The sequence below is a fragment of the Etheostoma spectabile genome, unplaced genomic scaffold (genome assembly GCF_008692095.1).
Source record: "Etheostoma spectabile isolate EspeVRDwgs_2016 unplaced genomic scaffold, UIUC_Espe_1.0 scaffold00018341, whole genome shotgun sequence".
Lineage (NCBI taxonomy): Eukaryota > Metazoa > Chordata > Actinopteri > Perciformes > Percidae > Etheostoma > Etheostoma spectabile.
In genome coordinates this window covers 25,310-39,257 of record NW_022604214.1, presented here as the reverse complement: position 1 = coordinate 39,257, position 13,948 = coordinate 25,310, and the positions used below count along the sequence as shown (strand labels likewise).

The 13,948-nt window shown below is 41.0% G+C and overlaps 1 long non-coding RNA gene across 2 annotated transcripts; it reads left to right on the top strand.

Annotated features, from left to right (window-relative positions):
- The first annotated feature begins 6,907 nt into the window (after positions 1 to 6,907).
- Positions 6,908 to 8,232, top strand: LOC116680131 (uncharacterized). Of its 2 annotated transcripts, none has more exons than XR_004329642.1 (3): positions 6,908 to 7,008; positions 7,092 to 7,223; positions 8,082 to 8,232. It is a non-coding gene; the product is annotated as an uncharacterized LOC116680131 (long non-coding RNA). The 2 variants fall into 2 exon arrangements; XR_004329643.1 differs by having other exon boundaries at positions 8,085 to 8,099.
- Positions 8,233 to 13,948: the final 5,716 nt, after the last annotated feature.

Genomic DNA, 13,948 nt, shown 5'->3' with positions numbered 1-13,948 from the left:
CCATGGAAGCAACAGTTGTTTATACATTTATACGTATTCACTACCATGCGATTCTCAAAAGGTGATGTGATATGTGACTACCACGGAATGCTCGTCTCATAGTGAGAGGGGAAGAAGAAGATGAAAGATATACCAGAGGGACAGATGTGCTATCTCTTCTTCAGGGGACACCTGGGGACAAAACTATGCATGGATTCCCAGATGTTCCCCTGCGAGTGTCACCCTGGCAAGGACACCTTTGGAAGGGGGTTGCACCACTCGGGCAAGGCTTTCAATGTGAAGCCTGTGGTGTTCCAGCTAAACTTTGCAGATGGACCCAAAGACACCGTACTGTTGTTGGCCACGAAAGACGTAGCCGTCAACCGCGAGCTGCTTTGGGACTATGGTGTTAGACGGGCGTCCTTCAAATGTGAAGACATGGCATGGCTGGACGACTAAAGACCTTTGGTGTGTGTTTGTTTTTTTTTTTCATGTTATTTGTTTATATTAGTGTTTAATTATAGTTGTAAGTATTGTATTAATAAACGTGTTCACTGTTTATCACAAATTCAAACACCAAACAAATTTGTGGTTATAAACATGTCAACTATTAGCTTCTGCAAAAATCACTGAAGTTACACTGTTGACTGTATGTGTTTTGTGTGTAAATGCGCCCTGTAACAAACTTCTCCAATGTGTTACAGTAAAATATTATCATAGGCGGCATGTGCTGATTTTGACGAGGCATAAATTACGATTGTTTTAAGTGCTCTTGATGTAGTTAAACAATTAATTATTAACCTAAACATGCTTGGTTGCATAAAGACCCAGGACTAGGTGGAGAGATTATATCTCCAACCTGGCCTGGGAACGCCTCGGGATCCCCCAGTCGGAGCTGGTTGATGTGGCTCGGGAAAGGGAAGTTTGGGGTCCCCTGCTGGAGCTGCTGCCCCCGCGACCCGATACCGGATAAGCGGATGAAGATGGATGGATGGATGCCTGGTCGCTTGGCCATTTATACCGGACATTACGGACCGTAACAAGACAGGTAACAGATGATGGCCTGATGACTGAATAATACCTTTCTATAGGATACATTGTGTGTGTGTGTGTGTATGCGAGAGCGTGTGTGTGTGTGAGCTTGCGTGCGAGAGCTTGTGTGTGTGTGTGTGTGTGTGTGTTAAAACAAGGTTTTCTGGCAAAGGTCACGTTTTGAGATTTGACGCAAATCAATATTATATTATTTGCAATAACCAGATTAAGTCATGTAATTGACTTTAAGTATTTGTACTTTTGATAAATTAATTGTAGCGGATATCTTACGTTGGTTACGTTTGACGCTACCCTACTGTGTTGGTCATTTCTTTACCGCTGTAAAGATCACTTCATGTTCTTATTAACACGGTAAGATTGTCTTTATTTCCGTCTTTGTGCTTACAAAGTGTTTCACTTTGTAACAATTTATATTTAAATAGCGTTTTCCTTCGTAGAGATTCATTTCCATTTGTTTAGGTGGTGCAAAGTGAACATTGATAGTAAGCCTATGCTATGTTTTGGAGATTGTTGTCCGAGGTCTTGTTGGACCATACGTGCTGTAGTTCCAGTTGGGCTCTGTTATTGTTTGGAGTTGTCATTGGTGTAACTCACATTGTTTTATACGGTTAATTTAATGCGCAAAGTGTACAATGATGGCAATTTAAGAAGGATGTTTATATAATTGTGTGGTTGGATTAATTCTTTTGATGTTCGTGTGAATTTCAATGAATATAAATTATTTGCTAGTGTGTTTTGTTTGTGAATAAAACTTCACATAATGTTATTTTATGGGTCTTTTAATGGTAATGTTTTATTCTAATCTAAATTAGTTGTAGAAGCCAATCTATAACAAAATGTAAATACATTTTTGGAGCGTTTTTTCTTTTTTTTTACTTGGATTCTTGTCTTGACATTGCATGTTATTTAGTCCTCGACGATGTATTGTGCTCTCCAGCATAAACATGTACACACACCTGGGTAAATGGGTCATTATTGTACTTTTCAGCAGATTAACACATGGACACATACCAGTCTCTCCAGGATTTTGCAGCCCAAAATGCCTGATTTTTGCGGGAGCTTTTGTAAAAAGCATTTGAATTGCAATAAATTGCAATGTCTTTTGTATGTTGCAATATCTTTGTTTTTTTTAAGGTTAAAAAGGAAACTTGAAATAAAATTACTATAGGCCGTTTTCCTGTAACCTTACAAAAAGGCTCAGGATACTGCAAGTGTTAGTATAAAATGAAAATGGCTGGAGGATTCAAGACAATTTATTGAATGAATCAAATTTGAACGTGTCAGTGGCTTTTTGATCTTTACATTGTTAATTCCTCACTTGGCCTCGGACACATTCCTATGGTTTGATAAAGTATTTGTTGGACTTTAACGTATCATTGCACTTACAATAATGATTTATTTTATTGTGTAAAGTATTTTGTGATGTAGTTTAATGTCATTATGTTGCTTTTTTTCTGCCGTATATGGTGAAGGATGAGAATGTGTCTTGTGACGATATTATAATATATATATTATATATTTACGTATATATTTTAACCTGATGTATAGAATTATGTGTAGGGTATCTGAGTCAGAAAATGACAATCTCTGTTTTGGCTAACCCTGTACGTAGTTCTGTCAGATTTTCCTCCAGATTGTGGAACCATTGGCGAACATGTCTGTATACTAGACACTGAACATTGTGGAAGGCTTTATTTTATTTTATTTTTTTGTATTTTGTATCTTTGTGTTTGTATATGTTCTTATTTTGATATGGATCCCCCTGGGTCTGAAATAAAGTTTATTATTATATAACAAAATGTCATCAGCCATAGCTGACGTCATGGATGTGTTGTCCAAGGAGTGTCGGCTCAGAGCGGCTACCGAAGGAAAGAACCGGTGGATGTCATGTGACCTGAGGCGGGAGAAGGAGCGTCACTTGGCTGAGGAGAGTCGCCTTCAAGCAAAAATACTAATACTGGAAGACCAGTTGTTTCTGGCCACAGCAGTTTTTGATGGTAAGTGTTTGGGTGTAGTTGTGGTGTGCCTGTTGTCTCATTTAAAACTGTGGTCTTATGGTTGATTGTAGTATTTGTTAAACTGAAGTAAAAGTTACCATCTTACACTTAAACTAATGTTACCAGGAGTAGTTCAGGAAGTTGAACATGAATATTTATTGTTATGATATTCATTATAAAATGTAACTGTTCTTCTGTGTAACAGACTGTTTACAATGTTGCATGTGTAGATTGTGATTTTGTACAGAAATATGGTATTTGTCATCATATAATGGTTTCTTGACTTTTTAAAATAATTATTGTGAGAGCAAAGGGGTATTCACAATAAATGTGTTTTTATCTTTGGTTGCAGATGACATGGAGGAAGATCCTGAGATTGCAGGATTGTCAACCGCTGTCCCACAGACGGGAGAGGGGAATGAGGAGGAAGACACCAGTCATAGGGAAAGGAATGGAGCAGTCCATAATGGAGAGGGAGATGAGGAAATTGTAGTAGACGAATAAAAAATTGTTTATTTTATTTAAAAATTATTTTGGTGTTATTCTCTTTATCTAGACAAAGTTGTGTGTTGTTAATAATTGTTGTTTTATATTAGTAATGTTTTTTTATAGTAGTTTTAGATGTAATTGTATGATAGATGTAAATATTTTATAGATAAAACATATTCACTGTTTGTTATTGGTGGGGGGTTAATTTGGGATTATTATTATTAATTATTTAAGTTTATTTAAAATGTTGAGGAAGAACTACTTAAAGTAAATGGTGGTGTTAAAAATGTTACTGTGTTAAGAAGTCTGTACCACAGATATTAATACGTGTTATATTATTTGTTTATGAAAATTACATTATGGTGTTTGGTACAGTAGGTGGATTAATGCAAAATGCATAGTGTAGTGGATTTATAACAATTGTGTTAATTATACAAATAGGTTTAAATGAATCAGTGGAGTTATGCTGAGGATTGCTGTTCTAGAGCAGTGATTCCCAAAGGGGGGTCGCGAGCCAGAGAGGGGGGGTCGCGAGTTGATTTCCAGAAATAAAATAAAAATTTAAAAACGATTAGAAATAGCATGTTAGCCATGATTTTAACACAAGATAAAACTAGTGGCTACATTTAAAATAAAACCAAGCAACCAAATAAAAAGGGAACAGCTGTTTTGATTTTCTTTCTTTCCGAGTAGCGGTCTCCAACATTAACACTACAACTGCCGGGATTCCAAAAGTACTGGAACCATCTAAACTCTATAATCTGTCATGATAAATACCTAATTGCAATTTTAATGCAGGTACTGTGTTAGGATATCTTTAGAAAAACGAAATAACACCAAAATGTACAATTTAACGTGTTTAATTATACACTTGAGTTGCCCAGGTGCTTCAATAACTCATATCATGGCATAGTAGTAAAACGTAATTATTCCATTCACATCTGAAAAATATGGTATGTAAACATGCAAATAACACCTAAAAGTATTTTCTTTGAACATTTATAACCTAACGTAACCTGTCACTGCCTCCGTGTTGGTGTCTGCTGTGGTGCGCATTGCTCCTCAGACCGCGCCCCCCCCCCCCCCCCGCTGCTGCGGACCGCGCCCCGCTCCCTTTCCTCCTCTAAACTCGTGTCTCAGCTCCTCTGCCAGTTGCTGCCTGAACTTCCTCCAGACAATGTCCCTGCTGGTGCCCTCCTTGGAGAGGATGTGTGTGATTCCAGCCAGTTTGAGGATGTATAAAGTTGTATAAACACGTAGGCAGCCACCGGCCATCTAGCTCCGTGTACCGCTCCGTCCACAGAGCGAGCGCCCGGCGCTGCCTTCTGGTAAAGAACGGAGTCCATCCACGCCGTACTCATGGTGGTAGCCTGCGTTACCTACTCTGGCTTTACCTTCGGCCCATCGCTGATGCCCACAGTTGTTACTCCAGACCGATTAAAACCAACACCACGAAATACCGAATACTGTATGGCCGAAATAGGTAAAAGGGATTTTATTTTTTGGGCCTAGTGTGTAATGTATATAAAAACTATTTTAAATTAAAATATAGAGCTTTTTAATTTGCTGTGCTCCAAACATACTGCACATCCACCTCATTAGGTGAGATTAAGTTCAAATTAAAGTAATGAGTAAATTACTGTAGAATAATGTCATGGCTGTTGTGTTATTTTGTGTCGTCAATATGCTCATGTTTGGATACGCCTGTAGTGCGTGCGCGGTTGCGCGCAATGTTTATAGTGGGGGGGGGGGGGGGGGTCGCGAGTCACTTGCACCGTTACTTTGGGGGTCGCGGGCTGAAAGTTTTGGGAACCCCTGCCATAAAGGTGGCAGACTGCTGGTTACTCTTAAACACAGTCCACCATGGAACCTGTAAGGGAGAAGATCAGAAGCACACTGCCTTCACTGGAAGAGGAGCAAACAGAGACTCTTGTCACACAAGTTGACAGATATTGGAGGTAAAAATCTGGAAGACTGCACATTTTTAACAGCAGCTGACTTGGATGGGATTTTGTCGTTAATACAGTCCAGGCGGCTGATACATGCATTTTCCTCAGGTAGGTAATGGGCTTGATAAGAAATTAAAACACACACACACACACACACCCATGACACATGACAGTACATTCAGCTCTTTGTAAGTGTCTCATTCTCTTTTTTTTGAAATTCATATTTTTTGATTGTTTCTGTTCCTCCCTAGCATCTCAGAGCACCTTTGTTGTGTCCGGTGCTTCAAATGATTCAAATTTGAACGAGCATCTGGTGGCAATGCCGACTGTGGCGCTAAACGAGCATCTGGTGGCGACGCCGACTGTGACACCAACTGTGACACCTCCACAGAAGTTTCAAATCCCATGGCAGAAGTTCCCAGTTACGTTGATGAATGCACTGCAGGAGAAGAAGAGACCACTACCAAAAGACAGAAGACACATGATCCGGATCATCATGGAAGACATGATGGCTACTGACACCAGACCAGGCAGAAGCAAGTTGAAGCAGGTTGCACAACAGCTGGTTGAGAGATATCCTGATTCCTTCTTGGACAAATGTGGCATAAATGTTGTGGGTCAAGGTTTTGCATCCCTTGTAATGCAAATGGAGAACAGGGTTGAGAATGTCAGAAGACAGTATGCTTTTAGCACATCCCATGATGAGAGGCCCAAGAAAAAATGCAGAGCTTCTGACCGTTATGGTTGTACTCAATGGCAACCTGAGTCACTGAATGACTTTAACAGCAATGAGGGTAAAAAGAAAATGCTACAAGATGCCTTTAAAGAAAACCTTCTCCCTCAGAGTGACATTAAAAGACTGATGTCTGAAACATATTATGCCCAGCGCATCACTCTGAATAGTGAGGAAAATATTATCAAAGTCATGGAAGAATGGCCTTACCTCTTCGACACCACCCATCTGCTCGACCACACAGAGAAACTAATGGGATTTCCTGTCCAAACCAAATTGCTGAACCAAATTCAGGAGAAGGGCGAGATCATCACTGAGTTTCTTGGTAGCAAGGGAATCACAGGAGTTACTACAGACCCATTGAAGCTCCTCCAGGGTCTAGTGAAGTACCTCTCAGAGGAGCAAAAGGTGCTTTTAATAAATGAAGAAGTAAGTTCTGCTGCAAAACATCAATTCCTTAATTTAGTAAATTATGATTTAGCCCAACAAATATCCCCTCACTAATTTCCCCTATGCCTACTCAGAGCAGAGCAGAGCTGCCAAGCACCCCGTGCATCATAGTTATGGGTAAGGAAATGCATGTCTACTCTAAAAATATTGGGAGGTGTTGTGTATTTGTTTAATTGAAAGATGTACGTTGTTATTTATGTTTTACAGATGAAGGAAGATACAAGATGTCAGTGGATGAAGTCCCAGTTAACATAATCGGCTGTCCACTAGTCGCTGTGAGCTATATGTTCAGCCTGTATTATGTGCTGAATATAAAGTATCCAACGGGAGCAGCCCTGACTCTGGAGTTCATCCAGAGGTAAGTTTTCACCATCATTTTTGTCCGGTTTATAGTATTATTTATTTTTGCATTTTCAATTTAGACATGTTTGTATGCCACAGGTGCCTGCTGGGGATAAACCCAGAACGGGGCACGAAAGCAGAAAAGCGGGGGAAACAGTACAACATCCCTCCAAAACTGCTTAGATTCCTGTCGGACCTTAATGACTTCAAGAATCCGTGGAAGATTTAAAGGTAATTGCACACACCTTTGTTCAGGTAGCCGCGGGGTCTTAAAAGTAAATTTGATTATCTCAAATTAAGGCCTTGAACAAAGTCGTGGATCTAGCCAAACACCAAGCGGTAACATCTGCAAAGATTGGATCTGTGAGCGTATTAATCTGCTCGGTGTGCGTCCTATAACAAACAGAGTGAGCAGCTGCCGGACTCTAACATTTGTTGATCTGAGCAGGACTTCCCTGAGCAGACTGTTTAGAGACGATGTGACCGGCAGGTAACGTTAAAGGTTATCTGCTGCTGTAGCAGAGCTGCAAGTAACCGCTGATCTGAGCTGTGTGTTTCAGGGTTTAACACTGCTGCACAACTGTTGTTGGTGATCTACAAGAGGAATCTTCGCAGAATTTATTCTGACTTAAATAAAAGTTAGCACAGCTGTTCCGCATGGGCCATTGAGGCTCTGTGCCAAATTTGGCGTCAATTGGTTATTAGATGGCACTTTTAATTTTTATAATTTGCAAAATTGCTATATGAAAAATGTACTTTGTACCTCCTAGAGCGCAAGACCCATCTGCACCAACATCTGCGTCTAAACTTGGGGGGCCCAAGCGCCCGGATAGCTCAGTTGGTAGAGCGGGCGACCATATAAAGAGGTTTACTCTGATGTGGTGGACGCGGGTTTGACTCCGACCTGCGGCCTTTTGCTCCATGCCATTCCCCTCTCTCTCCCATTCATGTCTTCTGCTGTCCTGTCAAAATAAAGGCTGAAAATGCCCCAAAATAATCTTGGTGGACCCTCATTACAAAAACTTATTAAAAGAACTTTGATAGTCAAAAAAATGCATAGTAATAAGTCATTCTATTTTTGTTTTCCAGCAGAAGAAGCATCTCAAACAGAGAAAGGAGAGTGATGTGTGTCTGTGGACACCCATCTTTACGGAGGACAACCATGGTATTATTAACTTTTTTTAAATAAGGACCATTTTGCAAAAGTGAGGACATTTCAGCCGACTACACTTTATTTTCCCCGGCCTTTAAAGGCTATTTACAAGCTTCTTTCAAGTTTTCAGAGAGATCCTCAGAAACGTGCAAACATCTGTTCCTGTGCATCTACGCTTTTTGTACTCTGAATACAGACTTTTGCTCTCTACTGCCCTCTACTGACATGGACTTATTTGCCCTGGAACAAGGAAAACTAGAGGAAGACATGTCACATGGTTTTAGAATGAAATGCATATTCATTGTCTGGTTTGTCTGTCACATTCTTGTTATTTAACTAATGTTAAATAAATTATAGTTATGTTGTAGAAAGGATGTTCATACCCTGTCTGAGATGTTCTTAAAATGTAAACCGCTACATTTTTAAATTCAAAATGGACTTACTATCATTGTAAAGCCTTTTAGTGAAAATGACTTATGTTACAGCCAACGCTTTCTCACTCCGATGGCGTAAAATACGGAAGTTTGGCCAGTGGCTTTCCGCGTCTGATGCAACAAAAAAGGCGTCCTTTGGCGTGTGAGGAACGTACCGGGGAGAGCAGCATCTAGCGAGTAGTATGCAATGGGGAATTTGTCGTAGGGAGGTTGGTCGGGGGGGGTGGATGTGTCAAACACAGGACCTTCATTCAAGAGACCGGGGTTCAAGTCCCGTGTGTGTCCTTAACCGTCCTGTTATTACCGGGTGTCACGGAACTTTAGCATATATGAATATATATATACTTTTAATGCCAGTAACAACTGACCAAACGTCCATATCTTATGAGATGAGAGTGAGAACGTGTTGGATGTTTTATTACTCTGTGTTCTGCTTTAATTCATCCTGTGTTCATCACACCCACCTTGTGTACAGTGTGACAAATTGTGTTAATGTTGTTTAAAGTTATTTAATTTTTTTATTTCTCTTTGGGTAATGCTTTAGTCCTTTTTGTATTTTTAAAGAATTTTGAAAGATGAGTTAAATAAAAATCTTTTTTTCATCACAGATTTAAGATGTTTTACCAAAATGTATTACCAAAATAAAGTGCACCATCAAGTAACAGAAAAGTTGCATTTGTATTTCTGTAAGTAATACCAAAAATGTTTTTCATTTACTGTAGTTAAACCTTTTAATTACAGGACAAAGTCCAGGTAATGAGCTGCCAGTACATTTGCTGTTATTTTACAGATTTATGTATGATTCACAGAAAATGTTCTGTTTTTTAACTGTAGGAACACCATTAAATAACAGTAAATGTTCTGTTTTTTAACTGTAGGAACACCATTAAATAACAGTAAATGTTCTGTTTTTTAACTGTAGGAATACCATTAAATAACAGTAAATGTTCGGTTTTTTAACTGTAGGAATACCATTAAATAACAGTATATGTTCCGTTTTTTTACTGTAGGAATACCATTAAATAACAGTAAATGTTCCGTTTTTTTACTGTAGGAATACCATTAAATAACAGTAAATGTTCCGTTTTTTTACTGGAGGAACACCGTTATTTAATTACGGTAGAAAGTCCCGGTAATGAGCTGCCAGTACTTTTTCTGTTAATTTACGGAATTTTTTCTTACAGTGCAGGCTCCTCTCTTTACCCTGTCTTTCTTAATTACACTGTGATAGTTTTAGACTGCCGGGGAACTTCCTTTGACACACTGAGCTCCTCTCTCCTTTATCTTTTCATTTGTGTGCATCCATGTCCCAGAATTGCTTCAGTCTGTGTTACCACGTTTGCAGTGAACATTGTATTGTCCAGCAGAAAGGCAACAGGTGTGTTACTTTTCGACTATGATTTATACCATAGCAGTGCAAGCATTTTGCCCAGGTTTGATTTCCAGCCACCGCAGTTGCATTTACAGGTTTTGAAGCCATATACAACATTAACATTACATGTTTTACCCAGGTTTCTTCTTTTATTCAGTGATATTTCAATCACTGGAGATGTAGCTCAGCAGCAGAGGTGGGTAGTAACGAGTTACATTTACTCCGTTACATTTACTTGAGTAAATTTTTGAAAAAATTGTACTTCTAGGAGTAGTTTTAATTCACTATACTTTTACTTTTACTTGAGTAGATTAGTAAAAATAAACTGTACTCTTACTCCGCTACATTGGGCTACAATGAGCTCGTTACTCGTTACTATGCGTCATTGTTTTTACCCCAGCGTACCTCAATCCTCATTTTAATGTTTTATTTTGACAGAGAGAGAGAGTCTTCCGCTGAAGGCTCTACCACGTGACTGTGCTTAACCAATCACACGTCGTTGTGCGGTCACGTGATCATACTCGCTTCAGCAGCGCATAGACACATAAAGACGTATCTCTTTATATGTCTATGCAGCAGCGCGATAGGTTAGCTTTACAGTCGTAGCTAAGCAAAGACGTCAGAATCAAATGTCGCCAAGGCAATGCAGACCAGGAGGACCCCCCCCCCCCCCCCCGGCCTCATAGTGAAAGCATGGTTACCTTTTAGGAAAAGTGGAAACAGCAGCTACGTTATGCGGCGTCTTCTGTGTCGACCAAAACAAACGGACATGTGAGCGTTCAACAACTCAACATCTAACCTGAGGAAACGTAGCCGTGGTTTTAGATTCTGCTGTGGAGAGGTGGATCTTTGTCTTTTAGGTTACATACAGTATGTTTTGCACATGCAGTATCCATCCAAATTTGATGTGACAAGTCTCTCAAGTAAGCTATTTTGTAATAAATAAATACATTTAAATTTATTATATTGATTGGATGAGCTATAATTTGCCTAAATATGATTATTTTGTATTTTTGTTGGTCTGATTGATGCTTGTGTTAAGAAATAAATCAGACGTTACTCAACAGTTACTCACTACTTGAGTAGTTTTTTCTTCAAGCACTTTTTTACTCTTACTCAAGTAATTATTTGGATGACTACTTTTACTTTTACTTGAGTCATATTATTCTGAAGTAACAGTACTTTTACTTGAGTACAATTTTTGGCTACTCTACCCACCTCTGCTGACAGATCACGGCTACGTCCATGCACTAGACCCACAGTACCCAAAGAATCTCGAGCTTACATTCACATTTATCCAAAAAAGTGTGATGTGTCTTGAGGACAACAAACCACTGAAAGGGTGTCTACTGACGCTGAAGAATGATTTGTTCAATGAGTGAATCACTCAGAATGGACTGTTTGTTGAGATGAGTTGGGGAAGTTTTTTGTTTTTTTCCGCCTCCTCTTTACAAATCATTTGCCTCTTCTACCCAAGATTTGAGATAACAGTGTTTGCCTCTTCTACTTCAGATTTAATACATTGATGTTAATAGATAAATATCACAGCAGTGACTTCTTGCCCAGCACAAGTTTTTGCACTGAATAATTTGTGGGAAACGACTGTTCAATTCATGCACTATACATGTTTAATGTTATGTTGCCTAATGCCTACCATGATGCACTACCTTGATGTTGCCAGTTTAAGTACAGCACAGTAGAAACCAGTAGTTTATTTGAAGGTTTTATTTTTTTTAATTTAGTTGCAGCCTTCTAAGTACAGTAAGTGCCGCAACATTTTTAAGCAGTGGTAAATGGCTCGACATGCTAATTTTTGATTTTGAGCATTATTCACTTTTTTTAAAACACTGCTATTATTCTGAACACAACTGTACGTGTTTCAGTCCCTCCAGCATTTTGCAATGTTGCAATATACAATTCACACAAATTCAACCAATCACAGAGACTTTTTGTGTGACCCCCAATCATTGCAACTTTTCTACAAATTTGACCAATAACGGAGTTTCCCGCTACTTTATCTAATCCCGGCAGTCCCACGTTCCAGTCTTTGTCTCAGTATTTGACACAAATGGTGGACGCAAGAAAAACTGGAGATGAGATGTACAGGGTGACCTAAACTGAGAACAGCTACGATCATTATTGTAAGTGCAATGATACGTTAAAGCCTAACAAATTCTTTATCAAACCAAAGAAATGTGTCCAAGAACAGGTGAGGAATTAAACAATGTAAAGATCAACAAGCCACTGACATATTAAAATTTGATTAATTCAATAAATAGTCTTAAATTCTCCAACCATTTTCATATTGTACCAACAATCACAGCATCCCGAGCCTTTTTGGTAAAGTTACTAGGAAAACTTAGCCTAGAGTAAATTTTATGTTCATAAAGTTTACTTATTGTTAAACATTAAAAAATATTTTGCAGTACAAGACATTGTTACTTTTATCACAAGACAAAAAGTGTACTGTGTGCATTTCCATGTGTTGGAAAGCTCAATGTTACCATTACATGAGGTAGTTTGCAGCTGCCGTTTGTATTATTGTGCGTTTGTGGGGGCCCGTGTATGTGTAAGGGTGTTTTAGTGGGTCTTTACATGTGCTCATCTGCTGTAAAGCACAATAGTGCTCCATTGTACGACCAGGTCTAAATTGACCTAGGAAAACCAAACACTATTTAAAACCCTAAAATTTAATGAAATAATTAATTTTAATAGCAAAGATTGATAACCACCCATGTTATTTTTAGTTAATAGAAACTCATTTTTGATAAAGAAACTTAAGTCAAATTTGACCCCAAGACAAAAAGGAAAAACAAGTTTTAAACTAAAATGGACTCAAGCCTACTAGTGGGTACTTGCCATGCTGACTGTTGTCGTTAATCTAAACTGCAACAGTGTTGATCCCAAAGTGATCCTTTTCGTGCAATTGTTTTAGTTTGGAGGAATGCTTAAAGTAATGGCAAAATGAAACCGTTGTGCTTCCTGGCAGATGAAATCATTATTCAATAAGAGAAGTATGGTAAAATCAGTTCAGTTTAATATCACCACAGATATAAGTAGGTACATGCAGAAACATGTCAAAGGCGCGTCAGGTTGGCGGCCTGGTCGCCCAGCGTCAGGTTGGCGGCCTGGTCGCCCAGCGTCAGGTTGGCGGCCTGGTCGCCCAGCGTCTGGTTGGCGGCCTGGTCGCCCAGCGTCTGGTTGGCGGCCTGGTCGCCCAGCGTCTGGTTGGCGGCCTGGTCGCCCAGCGTCTGGTTGGCAGCCTGGTCGCCCAGCGTCTGGTTGGCGGCCTGGTCGCCCAGCGTCTGGTTGGCGGCCTGGTCGCCCAGCGTCTGGTTGGCGGCCTGGTCGCCCAGCGTCTGGTTGGCGGCCTGGTCGCCCAGCGTCTGGTTGGCGGCCTGGTCGCCCAGCGTCTGGTTGGCGGCCTGGTCGCCCAGCGTCTGGTTGGCAGCCTGGTCGCCCAGCGTCTGGTTGGCAGCCTGGTCGCCCAGCGTCTGGTTGGCAGCCTGGTCGCCCAGCGTCTGGTTGGCAGCCTGGTCGCCCAGCGTCTGGTTGGCAGCCTGGTCGCCCAGCGTCTGGTTGGCAGCCTGGTCGCCCAGCGTCTGGTTGGCAGCCTGGTCGCCCAGCGTCTGGTTGGCAGCCTGGTCGCCCAGCGTCTGGTTGGCAGCCTGGTCGCCCAGCGTCTGGTTGGCAGCCTGGTCGCCCAGCGTCTGGTTGGCAGCCTGGTCGCCCAGCGTCTGGTTGGCAGCCTGGTCGCCCAGCGTCTGGTTGGCAGCCTGGTCGCCCAGCGTCTGGTTGGCAGCCTGGTCGCCCAGCGTCTGGTTGGCAGCCTGGTCGCCCAGCGTCTGGTTGGCAGCCTGGTCGCCCAGCGTCTGGTTGGCAGCCTGGTCGCCCAGCGTCTGGTTGGCAGCCTGGTCGCCCAGCGTCTGGTTGGCAGCCTGGTCGCCCAGCGTCTGGTTGGCAGCCTGGTCGCCCAGCGTCTGGTTGGCAGCCTGGT